Raw genomic sequence first — 16,044 nt, forward strand, 5'->3', positions numbered from 1 at the left:
ATAAAATATAGCACATAAAAACTCTGATACAAAACAGTTGCGAAGACAATTCTAGTTAATACGCAAGTCGTTCAACAAAGGCAATAAAGACACGCAATTCATACGTCCAGAAACAAGTCATGCATTCTAGTTTTATTAAGACTACTTCCCATCCTTGGTCTTGTGGAACATAACCGTTGTGACCGTTGACAAGACAGCATGTTGTAACGTCGTCAAAGGTACGAGGATTTCGTAATGTCCAACAGCCCCGCAATAATCTAGAAACCTTGTTTCTCACCCCAACTACTGAATCCGTCACTTGTGGGAAGGTTTTATTTAAAAGTTGTAATCCGATGTTCTTTTTCTCACTTTGGTGAGAAGTGAACATCACTAACCCGTTAGCATAACATGCTTCCTTATGTTGCATGTTAGAAGCTCTTTCTAACTCACGAAATCCTATGTTGGGATATGTTGAGTCAAAATAGGTTCTTAACCCGTAGCGTAAAATTGCATTTGGGTTCCCCGCACTTAACGCTTTAAAGAAAACACGGCGTAACTTACGGTCTCCCCAATGTGATATACCCCACCTATCAAAGGAAAGCCTTTTACAAACTAAGGCATTTCTGGAAAGTCTTTCAAATGTTTGACAAGTTAATTTTGCCATAACTAATTGTGCTGATGAATTCTGACCGACTCTAGACAAGATTTCATCAATCATATCCTCTGGTAGGTCTTCTAAAATATTCGGTTGTCTATCCTTAACGTCCATATTGTGTTTTTATACTGTAAAAATAGACGAGGGTTAGATTCATAAAAGATAATTAACAAACAATACAAGCAATTTTTACATTTATCATAAAGCACAAGCACACTATATTACATATATTACACAACATGATTACAACTCTTTAATCCGACTCACTCGTTTCTTCTTCTTCGGACTTGGTTCGTTTTGCTAATTTCCTAGTGATATATGGTGCTCCCCTAATAGGAGCTGTCATTTTCCACAATGGTTTAGAAAAACCTGGTGGTTTAGAGGTTCCCGGGTTATTGTTACAATTTAGGAAATACGGATGTTGCCGATACATATAAAGTTCATCGGGGTTGGAATCAGGTTTCTCTATTTTTATACCTTTTCCCTTATTATTTTCTTTTGCTATATTAAATTGGGTCGAGGTAATTTCTATAACATCATCGAAATCCTCATCGGGATCCGATTTTTTCAAAAAATTGGTAATTTTCCCAATATTTTGCTTCCTCGGCGGAAACACCATTGACCATTTTTAACTTTGGTCCGTTGGTTGAGGATTTTCTTTTATTTAATCAATTTACTGTAGGTATCAATATTTCTTCCTCCGAAACCTCTTCTTCTGCCGGTTCCTCCTCTTTCGATTCCTCCTCTTCTGGTTCCTCTTCTTCCGGTTCCTCTTCTTCTGGTTCCTCCTCTTCCGATTCCTCTTCGGGAATTTGTGAATCTTCCCAAAGTATATTCGACTCTTCATTATTATTAGGTGAGTCGATGGGATTTGTACTAGTGGTAGACATCTATCACACAATATCAAACACATTAAAAGGTTAATATATCACATAATAATTACATGTTAATAATATATAGTTTCTAACAAAAAGTGTTAAGCAATCGTTTTTTTTTTAAAGACAACACGGTCGAAGTCCAGACTCACTAATGTATCCTAACAACCTCGATAAGATACAATAATGCAAATTTCTGGTTCTCTAAGACCAACGCTCGGATACCAACTGAAATATCCCGTTCATATTGATTATAAACGTTCCATATTAATTGATTTCGTTGCGAAGTTTTGACCTCTATATGAGACGTTCTTCAAAGACTGCGTTCATAATAACCTTTAAAATATTACGACGATTATCAAATAATGATAATCTAAAATATAGTGTTTTTCACACGACCATTACATAATGGTTTACAATATTATTACACATCAACATAAGTCTTCGAATGCAGTTTTTAAACAATATTATACAAGCATGGACTCTAAATCTTGTCCTTAATTTAGTATGCAACAGCGGAAGCTCTTAATAATCACCTGAGAATAAATATGCTTAAAACGTCAACAAAATTGTTGGTGAGTTATAGGTTTAACCTACATATTATCAAATCATAATAATAGACCACAAGATTTCATTTTTATAACACATCTCATATCAGGCATTTCGCAAACTGCATAGAGATAAAAATCATTCATATGTTGAATACCTGGTAACCGACCTTAACAAGATGCATATAGAATATCCCCATCATTCCGGGACTCTCATCAGATATGATAAATCGAAGTACTAAAGCATCCGTAACTCGAATGAGGGTTGTTGGGCTAAATAGATCTATCTTTAGGATTCACGTCAATTAGGGGCCATTTCCCTAATTCTTAGGCTACCAAGCTAAAAAGGGGCATATTCGGTTCGATAATCCAACATAGAAAGTATTTTTTACTTGTGTCTATTTTATAAAACATTTATAAAATCGCATGTATTCTCATCCCAAAAAAAATAATAGATTTTAAAAGTGGGACTATAACTCACTTTCACAGATTTTTACTTCATCGGGGAGTAAGACTTGGCCACTGGTCGATTCACGAACCTATAACAAATATATACATATATATATATATATACATATATATATATATATATATATCAAAGTTTGTTCAAAATATATTTACAACATTTTTAATACATTTTGATGTTTTAAGTTTATTAAGTCAGCTTTCCTCGTTAGTAACCTACCACTAGTTGTCCATAGTTAGATGTACAGAAATATATTGATATATATTATCTTGAATCAATTCACGACCCAGTGTATACACGTCTCATGCTATATCACAACTCAAAGTATATATATTTTTGAAATCAACCTCAACCCTGTATAGCTAACTCAAACATTACTGCATATAGAGTGTCTATGGTTGTTCTAAATAATATATATACACGGGTCGATATGATATGTCAAAACATTTGCATACGTGTCTATGGTATCCCAAGATTATATAATATATTAGAATACATGTATAATACAATATAAGTTAGCTAGGATATGATTTGTATAGAATTGTTACAATATTTCCTGTAGCTACAACAATCAAAAAATATCCAATCTTGTTTTACCCATAACTTCTTCGTTTTAAATCCGTTTTGAGTGAATCAAATTGCTATGGTTTCATATTGAACTCTATTTTATGAATCTAAACAGAAAAATTATAGTTTTATAGTCTTAAATATAAGTTACAAGTCGTTTTTGTAAGAGGTAGTCATTTCAGTTGAAAGAACGACGTCTTGATGACCATTTTGAAAAACATACTTTCACTTTGAGTTTAACCATGATTTTTGGATATAGTTTCATGTTCATAAGAAAAATCATTTTCCCAGAAGAACAACTTTTAAATCAAAGTTTTGTCATAGTTTTTAATTAACTAACCCAAAACAGCCCGCAGTGTTACTACGACGGCGTATGTCCGGTTTTACGGTATTTTTCGTGTTTGCAGGTTTTAAATCATTAAGTTAGCATATCATATAGATATAGAAAATGTGTTTAGTTGATTTTAAAAGTCAATTTAGAAGGATTAACTTTTGTTTGCGAACAAGTTTAGAATTAACTAAACTATGTTCTAGTGATTTCAAGTTTAAACCTTCGAATAAGGTAGTTTTATATATATGAATCGCATGATGTTATGAACATCATTAATACCTCAAGTTTAGTAGGTAAACATACTAGAAGTGACAAGAAATGATCTAGCTTCAAAGGATCTTGGATGGCTTGAAAGTTCTTGAAGTAGAATCATGACACAAAAACAAGTTCAAGTAAGATTATCACTCGAATTAAGATAGTTATAGTTATAGGAATTGAATCAAAGTTTGTATATGAGTATTACCTTGATTTATAATGATATATTACTGTAAATAACAAGAATTTCTTGAGGTTGGATGATCACTTTACAAGATTAGAAGTAAGCTAGCAAACTTGGAAGTATTCTTGATTTTATGAAACTAGAACTTATAGAATTTATGAAGAACACTTAGAACTTGAAGATAGAACTTGAGAGAGATCAATTAGATGAAGAAAATTGAAGAATTAAAGTTTTTGTAGGTGTTTTTGGTTGTTGGTATATGGATTAGATATAAAGGATGTGTAATTTTGTTTACATGTAAATAAGTCATGAATGATTACTAATATTTTTGTAATTTTATGAGATATTTCATGCTAGTTGCCAAATGATAGTTCCCACATATGTTAGGTGACTCAAATGGGCTTCTAAGAGCTGATCATTGGAGTATATATATACCAATAGTACATACATCTAAAAGCTGTGTATTGTACGAGTACGAATACGGGTGCATACGAGTAGAATTGTTGATGAAACTGAACGAGGATGTAATTATAAGAATTTTTGTTAAGTAGAAGTATTTTGATAAGTGTCTTGAAATCTTTTAAAAGTGTATGAATACATATTAAAACACTACATGTATATACATTTTAACTGAGTCGTTAAGTCATCGTCAGTCGTTACATGTAAATGTTGTTTTGAAACCTTTAGGTTAACGATCTTGTTAAATGTTGTTAACCCATTGTTTATTATATCTAAAGAGATGTTAAATTATTACATTATCATGATATTATAATGTATGAATATATCTTAATATGATATATATACATTAAAATGTCGTTACAACGATAATCGTTACATATATGCCTCGTTTCGAAATTCTTAAGTTAGTAGTCTTGTTTTACATATGTAGTTCATTGTTAACACACTTAATGATATACTTAATTATCATTTTATAATGTTAAACATAGTGTATCAATATCTTAATATGATTCATATGTATTTAGTAAGACGTTGTTATAACGATAATCGTTATATATATCGTTTCGAGTTTCTTAATTCAATAAACTCATTTTTATGTATATCACTCATTGTTAATATACTTAGTGAGATACTTACTTACCATAATCTCATGTTAACCATATATATATCCATATATATATCATCATGTAGTTTTTACAAATTTTTAACGTTCGTGAATCCCCGGTCAACTTGGGTGGTCAATTGTCTATATGAAGCACATTTCAAATAATCAAGTCTTAACAAGTTTGATTGCTTAACATGTTGAAAACATTTAATCATGTAAATATACCAATTTCATTTAATATATATAAACATGGAAAAGTTCGGGTCACTACATTGATGCCGATGATGTTGCTGAAGCTGGTAAATTTTGCACCATATTCTCCAAATTGATTATTTGAGCGCGAAGTTCATTGATTTCTTATATTATTCCGGGATGATTGTCGGTCGGAACGAGCGAATGAATAAGGTTTAGAATTTTAGATAGAATATAATCGTGGCGAGATACTCTGAAAATGAGGGAGAAAATAGTATCATGAACAGGTTTGCGGGTAAGTACTTCAGGTTCTTCGCTAAGAGGTAAATTTGGTTGATGGAAAAGATCGCCTTCTTCTCATCTCCCTTGATTAATTCGACTACGAACCCATCCCCATTTCATCCAAAATAGGTGATGGCTAATTGGTTGATCAATTCCGGTTACGCTGCTTTCGGAGGTTAGGTGAATATCCATATCAGAATAGCGGACGGAACGACTATCTGAATAGCTTATCGGAATCCGAAGGACTCGAACTGGTTGAGGGATCCATCTGGTGTGATCAGGGAATTGATTTTTGATATGCAATAGATTATAGGACTTAGTTTGATATTCCAAAATCTCATAAGTTACGGAGGATTTTTCAGAACAGACATGCAAAGTTTACAGTAACAGATACACTAAGATATGGGTTAACATATACGCTAAGATATGAATTTTGTCTATACACTATTCATGCAATCAATGCAGTAAGATGTGTCTAGACTAGGAATGATAAGCAGGTAATTTCCTAAGGATGATAAGTAGATGATTTTCGACACGAAATGATAAGCAAAACTTTTGACATGCAGACACGGTCGAAGTCCAGACTTACTAATGCATCTAAACAACTATCAGTTAGACACACTAATGCAAGACCTGGTTCGCTAAGACCACCGCTCTGATACCAACTCTAATGACCCGTCCTAATCCATCTGGACGAATACATTACAATTGATTACATCGCGAGGTACTTGACCTCTAAATGTTACATTTTACAAATATTGCATTCGTTTTTAAAAGACAAACTTTCATCACATCGAAAGTTGACAGGCATGTATACCATTTCATAATATATCTAAACTATAAATGACTTGATAATATTCTTGATGAACTCAATGACTCGAATGCAACGTCTTTTGAAATATGTCATGAATGACTCCAAATAATATCTCTAAGATGAGCAAATGCACATCGGAAGATTTCTTTCATACCTGAGAATAAACATGCTTTCAAGTGTCAACTAAAAAGTTGGTGAGTTCATTAGTTTATCATAAAAATTCATTTCCATCATTTTAATAGACCACAAGATTTTTATTTCCATTTCTCATAAACATAATCTCATATCAGGCATTTCGCACGGCATAGAGATAAATATCATTCATATGGTGAATGCTTGATAACCGAACTAACATGATGCATATAAATATCCCCATCATTCCGGGACTCTCATCGGACATGATAATCGAAGTACTAAAGCATTCGTAACCCGAATGGGACATGTCAAGGTCCATAGATCTATCTTTAGGATTCGCGTCAATTAGGAGACATTTCCCTAATTCTTAGGCTACCAAGCTAAAAAGGGGCATATTCGATTCGATAATCCAACCATAGAATGTAGTTTCGATTACTTGTGTCTATTTCGTAAAACACTTATAAAAGCAGCGCATGTATTTTCAGTCCCAAAAATATATATTGCAAAAGTATTTAAAAAGGGAGCAAATAAAACTCACATAATGTATTTTGTAGTAAAAATATATATGACTATATTGAACAATGCAGGGTTGACCTTTGATTCACGAACCTATATCATTCGTATATATATTAAAACATATATTTGTAATCGAATAAATATATATATTATTACTAGTGATATAATTTTTATATTATTAATTTATGTATTTCATTGTTACTATATAAAAATATAGCTTTTGTTATGTTATATGTATCAAATATTTTATATGTATATATTTCATTTGTTTGTTAAAATTGTAATTATATTAATACTAAAATAATATTAGTAGTGATTAAAATAATGATAATGATAATACTAGTGTTAATAATAATGATAATAATGTTAATGATTTTATTAATAATAATATTAATGATAGTTTTAATGACAAATCTTATAATAATGATAATAACAGTAGTTTCAAATAAAATGAAGAGTTTAATAGTAATGATAATGAAAATAAGAATTTTGATAATAATACATAATACTTAATAATAATTATTATTACAACGATCTTGATCTTAATAATAATACTTTTGTTAATAATAATAATAATAAGTCTACTATGATACTAATACTAATATTAAGGATAATAATAATAGTTTGTGTTATTTTCATAATAACAACAACAACAACAATAATAATAATAATAATAATAATAATAATAATAATAATAATAATAATAATAATAATAATAATAATAATAATAATAATAATAATAATAATAATAATAATAATAATAATAATAATAATAATAATAATAATAATAATAATAATAATCATATTCGTAATAATAATAATAATAATAATCATACTTATATTAACAATAATAATAATACTTTTAATACATAACGATATTACTTAATAATAACCAAAATAATAATAATAAAATCATATTATTAATATAACGATAACAGTAATTAATAATGCTCATATTATCAATAATAATACTAATAATGGTTATGATACTTATAATTATGATGATAATAATAATAATTATAATATTCGTAATAATTATAATACAAGTAACAATAATATTAACTAATGATAACAATACTAATAACAATAATAATAATATCTAGTAATAATAATAATAATAATAATAATAATAATAATAATAATAATAATAATAATAATAATAATAACATAATAATAAAAAATTTAGAAGGCTACCTCAATGAAATAAGCTTCAAAAAAAATAAACGGGCTTCCCGGGCTCGAACCCGAGACCTCTCGCATACACACAACATCCCACACCATTCTACCACCGTCTGTTTTTCTGACTATACTTACAACAGAATTTATTTAACCCGTATTTACCTTTCTGATTCAGATTTATCTCCTTCTTCAACAATGTGATCGAATCAAACTTATCTTAAATCATAACTTTGATTTATAATTCATTTTAGGACTTATAAGTGATACAGACTCATTTAGAAATCGTTTAAATTAATTAAAATGGAATCAAATACTTAAATAAAAAAGCTGTAACAGACAATACCTTCATTTATGAACTTGAAAATCAAACTCAAATTATAGGACGTTTTAGCTAATGATTATAACATGAAAGTGATTCCATTTCACCTTTAAAAACTTTCTGGAAATTCAATTTAACTTAAAACATAAAGATAAACTTGAATTTTATGATGAACACACCCGTTTGACTTTTTAGAAAATACCTTTGACTCAAAAATTTGAATTCAATTCGTTGAATTGAAAGTTAAAACATTCCAGATAGTTTGAACAAAAGATTCCTAACCTAACTGCAATAAAAGATTTTTAAATCGAACTCTAATTTGAGGTATTTGATTCAAGGATACTACGAACATGGTAGTATCTGTTCTTCCTATAACTTTTGTTTTAAAAATCGAGTTTTTATGGATTGCAGTTTGTGTCTGTGTAATTTAAGGAATGGTAATACTTAAAATCAATCTGTAATGTTTTGTAGTGATCAACTGGTTCGACATATACAGTTTAATCAGGTATGGAAAATATATATAAAAATTAAAAGATGATATTAACCCTTAACTGATTTTGGATTGGTTTGCTGTAAAGGAATCAATTAGCAGATAGATACAAAAGTCTATACAGGACGATCGTGATATTATACTGAATCCTTCATGTAATTCGTTGGTTACTCTTTTTAATAAATAATTGTAAATATATTATTAATAATAATTCTAATAATAATAATAATACTGATAATAATATTTACTAATAATAATATTATTAATGATGCATATAATAAATTGTATTATTTTCTAAGAATATTCATGATAATAATGATTTTAATGATAATGATAATTATAAATAATAATAATCTTAATTAAAATTTTACTACTCATTATAATATATTAGTGATATTAACAATGATAACAATAATCATAATATTTGATAGTGCTCTAAATGAACATATATTTAGTATCAATATCCTTCCAATATGTAAAGCTTTTAGTTACTATTGTTCTATTTTTATGTAATAATCGTTTAAATAAATAAGTGCGAAGACAAAAGAAGAAAATGATGATTTGAAGACGCAAATGACCAAAAAGCTCAAATGTACAAAGTACAATCCAAGTGGTTCAAATTATTGATGAGAAACGTCTAAAAATGACAAGAGTACAAGTCGCAAAACACAAAGTACAAGATATCTAAGCGTACGAAAAGGCGTTCGAAAATTCGGAACCGGGACCTGAGTCAACTATCAACGCGCGACGCAACGGACCTAAAATTACAAATTAACTATGCACATAAATATAATATAATATAATATATAATTAATTGTATAAAATTATATATATATATTATATTTATATATTAAAAACCGTAGGCACGCTAGGATGAACCTCCGCATTCGCGGAGCTGTGAAGCACAAAAGCTCCGCACTCGCGGAGCTGTACAGTGAAACGTGGGCCTATAAAAGGCCGTGTGATAGTGCTCCAAATGAACATATATTTAGTAGCAATATCCTCCCAACATGTAAATTATTTAGTCGTAATTGTCCTATTTTAAGTTGTAATCGTTTATATTAAATAAGTGCGAAGACAAAAGGCGAAAACGACGATTTGAAGACGCAAATGACCAAAAAGCTCAAATGTACAAGACACAATCCAAGTGGTTCAATTTATTGATAAGAAACGTCTAAAAATGACAAAAGTACAAGTTGCGGAACGCAAAGTACAAGATATTAAATTATACGAAAGGACGTTCGAAAATCCGGAACCGGGACATGAGTCAACTATCAACGCCCGATGCAACGGACTAAAAATTACAAGTCTACTATGCACAAGAATATAATATAATATATAAATAATTATATTAATTATTTATATTTTATATTTATATATATATTATGTCGACAAACTAAGATCCAAAAAATTGTGAGCTGAAAAATCAAACTCCACGACTCGCGGAGTTTGAAGGCCAAAAACTCCACGACTCGCGGAGCAGCCAGATTCCAAAATGCCTATAAAAGGCCACGAGCTTCTGCAGTTTTAAAAAATATATATATACAGAATAATAATAATACTCTATAATATATAATATATATATATATATATATATATATATATATATATATATATATATATATATATATATATATATATATATATATATATATAGTATATGTTAGATTTATATTAGATTAGTTTGGGTTATGTAAAGGTTATTTTACGGGGTTTTGAAGTCGAAATTCTGTCCGTGTAACACTACGCGATAAATACTCAATGTAAGTTATGTTCTCCTTTTTAAATTAATATCTTGTAACTAAGTTATTATTATGCTTATTTGAGCCGAAGTAATTATGATGTTGGGCTAAATATTAAAGATGGGGTTATTGGGCTTTGTACCATAATTGGGGTTTGGACAAAAGAACGACACTTGTGGAAATTAGACTATGGGCTATTAATGGGATTTATATTAACTAAATGATACCTCATTAAATTAATATAGAGATTTACAATTTGACGTAGATATAAATAACCACATACGCTCGATCGGACACGATGGGCGGGATATCTATAAATACTAATAATTGTTCATTTGACCGGACACGGGGATGGATTAATAGTCAATGGACTCATTAAAACAGGGGTGGATTACATTCAAGGGTAATTGGTGTAATTGTTAACAAAGTATTAAAACCTTGGTTTACACACAGTCGATAACCTGGTGTATTCATTAAGCAAAGTATTAAGACCTTGTTACAGTTCGAATCCCCAGTTAGTTGGAATATTTGACTTCGGGTATAAGGTTAAATTTGCCGAGCAGTTTATAATTATGACCGATGAACTATTATGGACAAAAACCAGATAGGTTTCAAATACATCCAGGACAAAGGATAATTAACCCAGGACAATAAATTAAAATCAAAACGTCAAACATCATAGTTACGGAAGTTTAAATAAGCATAATATATTTTATTTCATATTTCCTCGTACTTTTATTTATTGTCATTTTAATTATTGTTCTTTATTTTATATTGGTTAAATATCGTCATTTACTTTACGCTTCGCTTAAAATATAAAATCGACAAACCGGTCATTAAACGGTAAACCCCCTTTTATATATTATTATATATAATTATATATATTTTGTACAAATATAGTTATTTAAAATATAGTGTAAAATAAGCCAGCTCCCTGTGGAACGAACCGGACTTACTAAAAACTATACTACTCTACGATTAGGTACACTGCCTATAAGTGTTGTAACAAGGTTTAGGTATATCCCATTTGTAAATAAATAATTAAAACTTGTGTAATTTGTAACGTATTTCGTAGTAAAATATAGTACTATCACGTACCCCTTAGCTTTAACATCACCGCGCATTCTGATCAATTTCAACACCCATTTTCTATCTATCTCTCAATTTATATTTATATTTATATTTTATAATTTTAATTTTAATTTTAATTTTAAGTTAATAATAATAAGGTTATTGTAAGAATGTTTTAAGGTTTTGTAAGTCGGAACTCTGTCCGTGTAACGCTACACGATAAATAATCACTGTAAGCTAAGTTCTTCCTTTTTAAATTAATGTATCGTAACTAAGTTATTATTATGCTTATTTGAGCCGAAGTAATCATGATGTTAGACTAAATATTAAGATGGGATTATTAGATTTTGTACCATAATTAAGATTTGGACAAAAGACCGACACTTGTGAACATTGGACTATTGACTATTAATAGGTAGGGGGTATTGTCTAATCGAATGACAACTCATTGGAACCTTTCGAACCTATCTTCAAATTAGTTAATCTAATAATTATTAAAATGATTATGTATGTCCTATTTAGTGACGTTTATACGACATCTTTTACGATCATTTAATTAATCAATTGGATTGGGTAATTGATTATTCATTTTGGCCAAGTGGATAAATTAATATATCATGGACTAATTAAAATAGGGGTGGATTACATACAAGGGTAATTGGTGTAATTGTTAACAAAGTATTAAAATCTTGGATTACACGCAGTCAATAACCTGGTGTAATTATTAACAAAGTATTAAAACCTTGTTACAGTTCGAATCCCTAATTAGTTGGAATATTTGACTTCGAAAATAAGTATAATTTGACGAGCATTTTATAATTATGACCGATGGACTATTATGGACAAAAACCAAATAGGTATCAAATAATCCAGGACAAAGGACAATTAACCCAGGATAATAAATTAAAATCAAAACGTCAAACATCATGATTACGGAAGTTTAAATAAGCATAATACTTTTATTTCATATATCATCGTACCTTTATTTACTGTCATATTAATTACTGCAATTTACTTTATCGCAATTTAAATTCTGTCATTTATATTATCGTCATTTATCTTTACGCTTTATTTAAAATTGACAAACCTGTCATTAAACGGTAAAACCCCCTTTTTATAATAATAATAATACTACTATATTACTAATATATATATATATATATATATATATATATATATATATATATATATATATATATATATATATATATATATATATATATATATATATATATATATATATATATATATATATATATTTATATTTATATTTATATTTATACAAATATAATTGTTTATAAATATAGTGTATGCAATAAGCCGTCTCCCTGTGGAACGAACAGGACTTACTAAAAACTACACTACTCTATGATTAGGTACACTGCCTATAAGTGTTGTAGCAAGGTTTAGGTATATCCACTCTATAAATAAATTAATAAAACTTGTGTAATTTGTATCGTATTTCGTAATAAAAATAATAGTATTTCGTACTACACCTCGCATAACATCAAGTTTTTGGCGCCACTGCCGGGGAAACTCAAACGCCGAAGCGAAACGCTATAAAAAACAAAAATATAAAAACATAAAAATATATATATATATTTATATATCTATATTTTTTAAGTATTTAAAATTAAAAAGTTTTTATTTTTAGTTACAAAAACTAATAAGTAATTGTTAAAATATAAGTTTTATTTGAGTTATATTTTATAAAATTTAAAATCAGAAAATTAAATAAAAGTAAAAAAAAAAACGTTGAACTTGTCGAATTTGAACCTGCCATCATCTGAATCTGCATCATCCACACTCGCGGAGAATTTAGGCAGCAGAAATCCGCACTCGCGGAGCTGTTGTGACAGGCCAACCTAGTACGCATTTAATACCAAATTAGGGTTAAATAATTTATTTAATCTTTTAGGTTAAGATTTAATTATTATTAATAGTAATTAGGGTTAATATTTAATATTAATTAGTTTTAGTTTAATTAAATTTGTATTTATAAGTTTTAATTAGTTTTATTGATATATAAATTAATACTTTTATAAAATAATAATATAAAAATAATATTTTTATAAAAATAAGTAATTTTATCATTTTTTTGTTTCTTTTTATAAATTTTATATTTTTATCGTTTATTCGTAATTTGTATATTTTTCTTTCGTAATTAGTTTAAAGATTAGTTTTTGCCGTAGTTATTTTATATTTCTAGATTTCTAGGCTTTGCCGTAAAATCCCTTAAGTGCATTTTCTTTAGATTAAGATTTAGACACTTTAGAATTTTACGACGTCGCTTATCGCTTTAGTATTTAATAGATTTTAGTGCCTAATTAAGTAATTGCCGTTTTAGATATAGAATTTCTTTTAAGCTTTAATACCTTTAGATGCAACTTTTAGACTTAACTTTTTAGAATTCTAAGTTTCGACGCTTTATTTTCTTATTTTTATTTTTCGACTGTTTGTTTTTCGACATTTGTTTTTCGACTCTTGTTTTTCGACGCGCTCTTTTTTTTTCTTATTTCTCGACGTTCTAGTTTTTAGGACATAGATTATATCTTCTTTAAATTTCGACAAAAAATTATTTTATGCGGTTAAATTGATAGACATCCAAAATTTTCTGGTTCGTAGTAATAGTTGGATTTGTTAGTGGTGAGTTGTGCGCTTCCGATTTAAAGGGTCCTGGCTACCTGCTGCATCTATTGGCTATTCGAAACGTGGGCAAAATCAGAAAAGTCTATTAATTTGATTGCTTATATAATTTTTATCTTTTATAACTAATAGGATATTCAGTGAATGCACCGAGCAAAACGTTCACCACCTTTCATCCGTTCACCACCTGTAACTTGATCAATACATCTAGCCAATATAATCACTGTTGATTTTTCTTTAGAATCATCATCTAGTCGAACAAATACTCCAATTCAAATTTCTAATAATCCATTTTTTGAACCTGACTTCACAATTGAGAACCCGGAGGATATTCAAGGACAATTCCAAGATCCTGAACCAATAATCATTCCTCCTGAACCACAAACCGTTAAATCAGAATCTTCTAGTAATTCGGATTCAACAATTTCAAATATGGAAATAACGTAACCTCTAAGTATGGAAGATCGAATGAGAGCCACACGCACGGGCCAAGGACACGCCATTATTAAGCCAGACATTAATGCGCCAGATTATGAAATCAAAGAACAAATTCTACACATGGTAACTAATCAATGCCAATATAGTGGTACGCTAAAAGAAGATCTAAACGAACATCTTCGAACCTTTAATAGGATTTGTACTCTATTTAAAATCAAAGAAGTTGAGGATGAACAGATCTATCTCATGTTGTTTCCATGGACTTTAAAGGGAGAAGCCAAAGATTGGTTAGAATCGTTACCTGAATGGGCGATTGACACATGGGATGTTTTAGTTGAGAAATTTCTTAAAAGATTCTTTCCGGCATCCAAAGCTATGAGACTTCAAGGAGAAATTGTTACGTTCATGCAAAATCCAAATGAAACATTATATGAGGTGTGGACAAGATTCAGAAAGTTGTTGAGAGGATGTCCTCAACATGGTTTAAACACTTATCAAATAGTGCAAATATTCTACCAAGGATGCGACATTACTACACGAAAAGACATCGACATAGCAGCCGGTGGTTCCATTATGAAGAAAACCGCAACTGAAGCTCGCAAAATCATTGATAACACAGCCTCCCACTCGCATGAGTGGCACCAGGAAAAAGATATTTTTCGTTCATCTAAAGCGACTAGAGCCGATTCTAGCCATGACTTTGATTCCGTTTCCGCAAAAATAGATGCTTTCGAAAGACGAATGGAAAAGATGACTAAAGATATTCACGCAATACGAATCAGTTGTGAGCAATGCGGTGGATCACGCTTAACGAAAGATTGTCACATTGAGCAAACGATGGAACAACGAGAGAATGTTTCTTACATGAACCAAAGGCCGGGAAATAATTATCAAAATAATTATCAACCGCCAAGGCCAAACTTCAATCGAAATCAAAACATTCTTTACAATCCAAATGGACCCAACAATAACTCGTACAACCAACAAAGTCCGAATAACCAACTAACTCAAAACAACAATTTCAATCAACAAAGACCTGGCTTGTATAAACCACCACAACAAACCGAAGAGAAAAAGTCAAATCTGGAAGAAATGATGGCAAAGCTAATGGAATCTCAAACATAATTTATTACATCTCAAACCCAAAAGAATGAGAGGTTTGATCAGTCATTTAGAACTCAACAAGCTTCCATTTTGAATCTAGAAAAACATGTAGGTACTCTTGCTAACATGATGAGTGAGAGGGAACAAGGAAAGCTACCGAGTGATACTGAAGTAAATCTTCGGAATGAGAATG

At 29.6% G+C, this 16,044-nt stretch overlaps 1 non-coding gene across 1 annotated transcript; it reads right to left on the reverse strand.

The window, feature by feature from the left end:
* Positions 1-15,125: 15,125 nt before the first annotated feature.
* LOC139856419 (small nucleolar RNA R71) lies at positions 15,126-15,232 on the reverse strand. Its single transcript, XR_011761901.1, has one exon. It is a non-coding gene; the product is annotated as a small nucleolar RNA R71 (small nucleolar RNA).
* Between the last annotated feature and the right edge of the window lie 812 nt (positions 15,233-16,044).

The sequence above is a fragment of the Rutidosis leptorrhynchoides genome, chromosome 6 (assembly GCF_046630445.1).
Source record: "Rutidosis leptorrhynchoides isolate AG116_Rl617_1_P2 chromosome 6, CSIRO_AGI_Rlap_v1, whole genome shotgun sequence".
Taxonomy (NCBI): domain Eukaryota; kingdom Viridiplantae; phylum Streptophyta; class Magnoliopsida; order Asterales; family Asteraceae; genus Rutidosis; species Rutidosis leptorrhynchoides.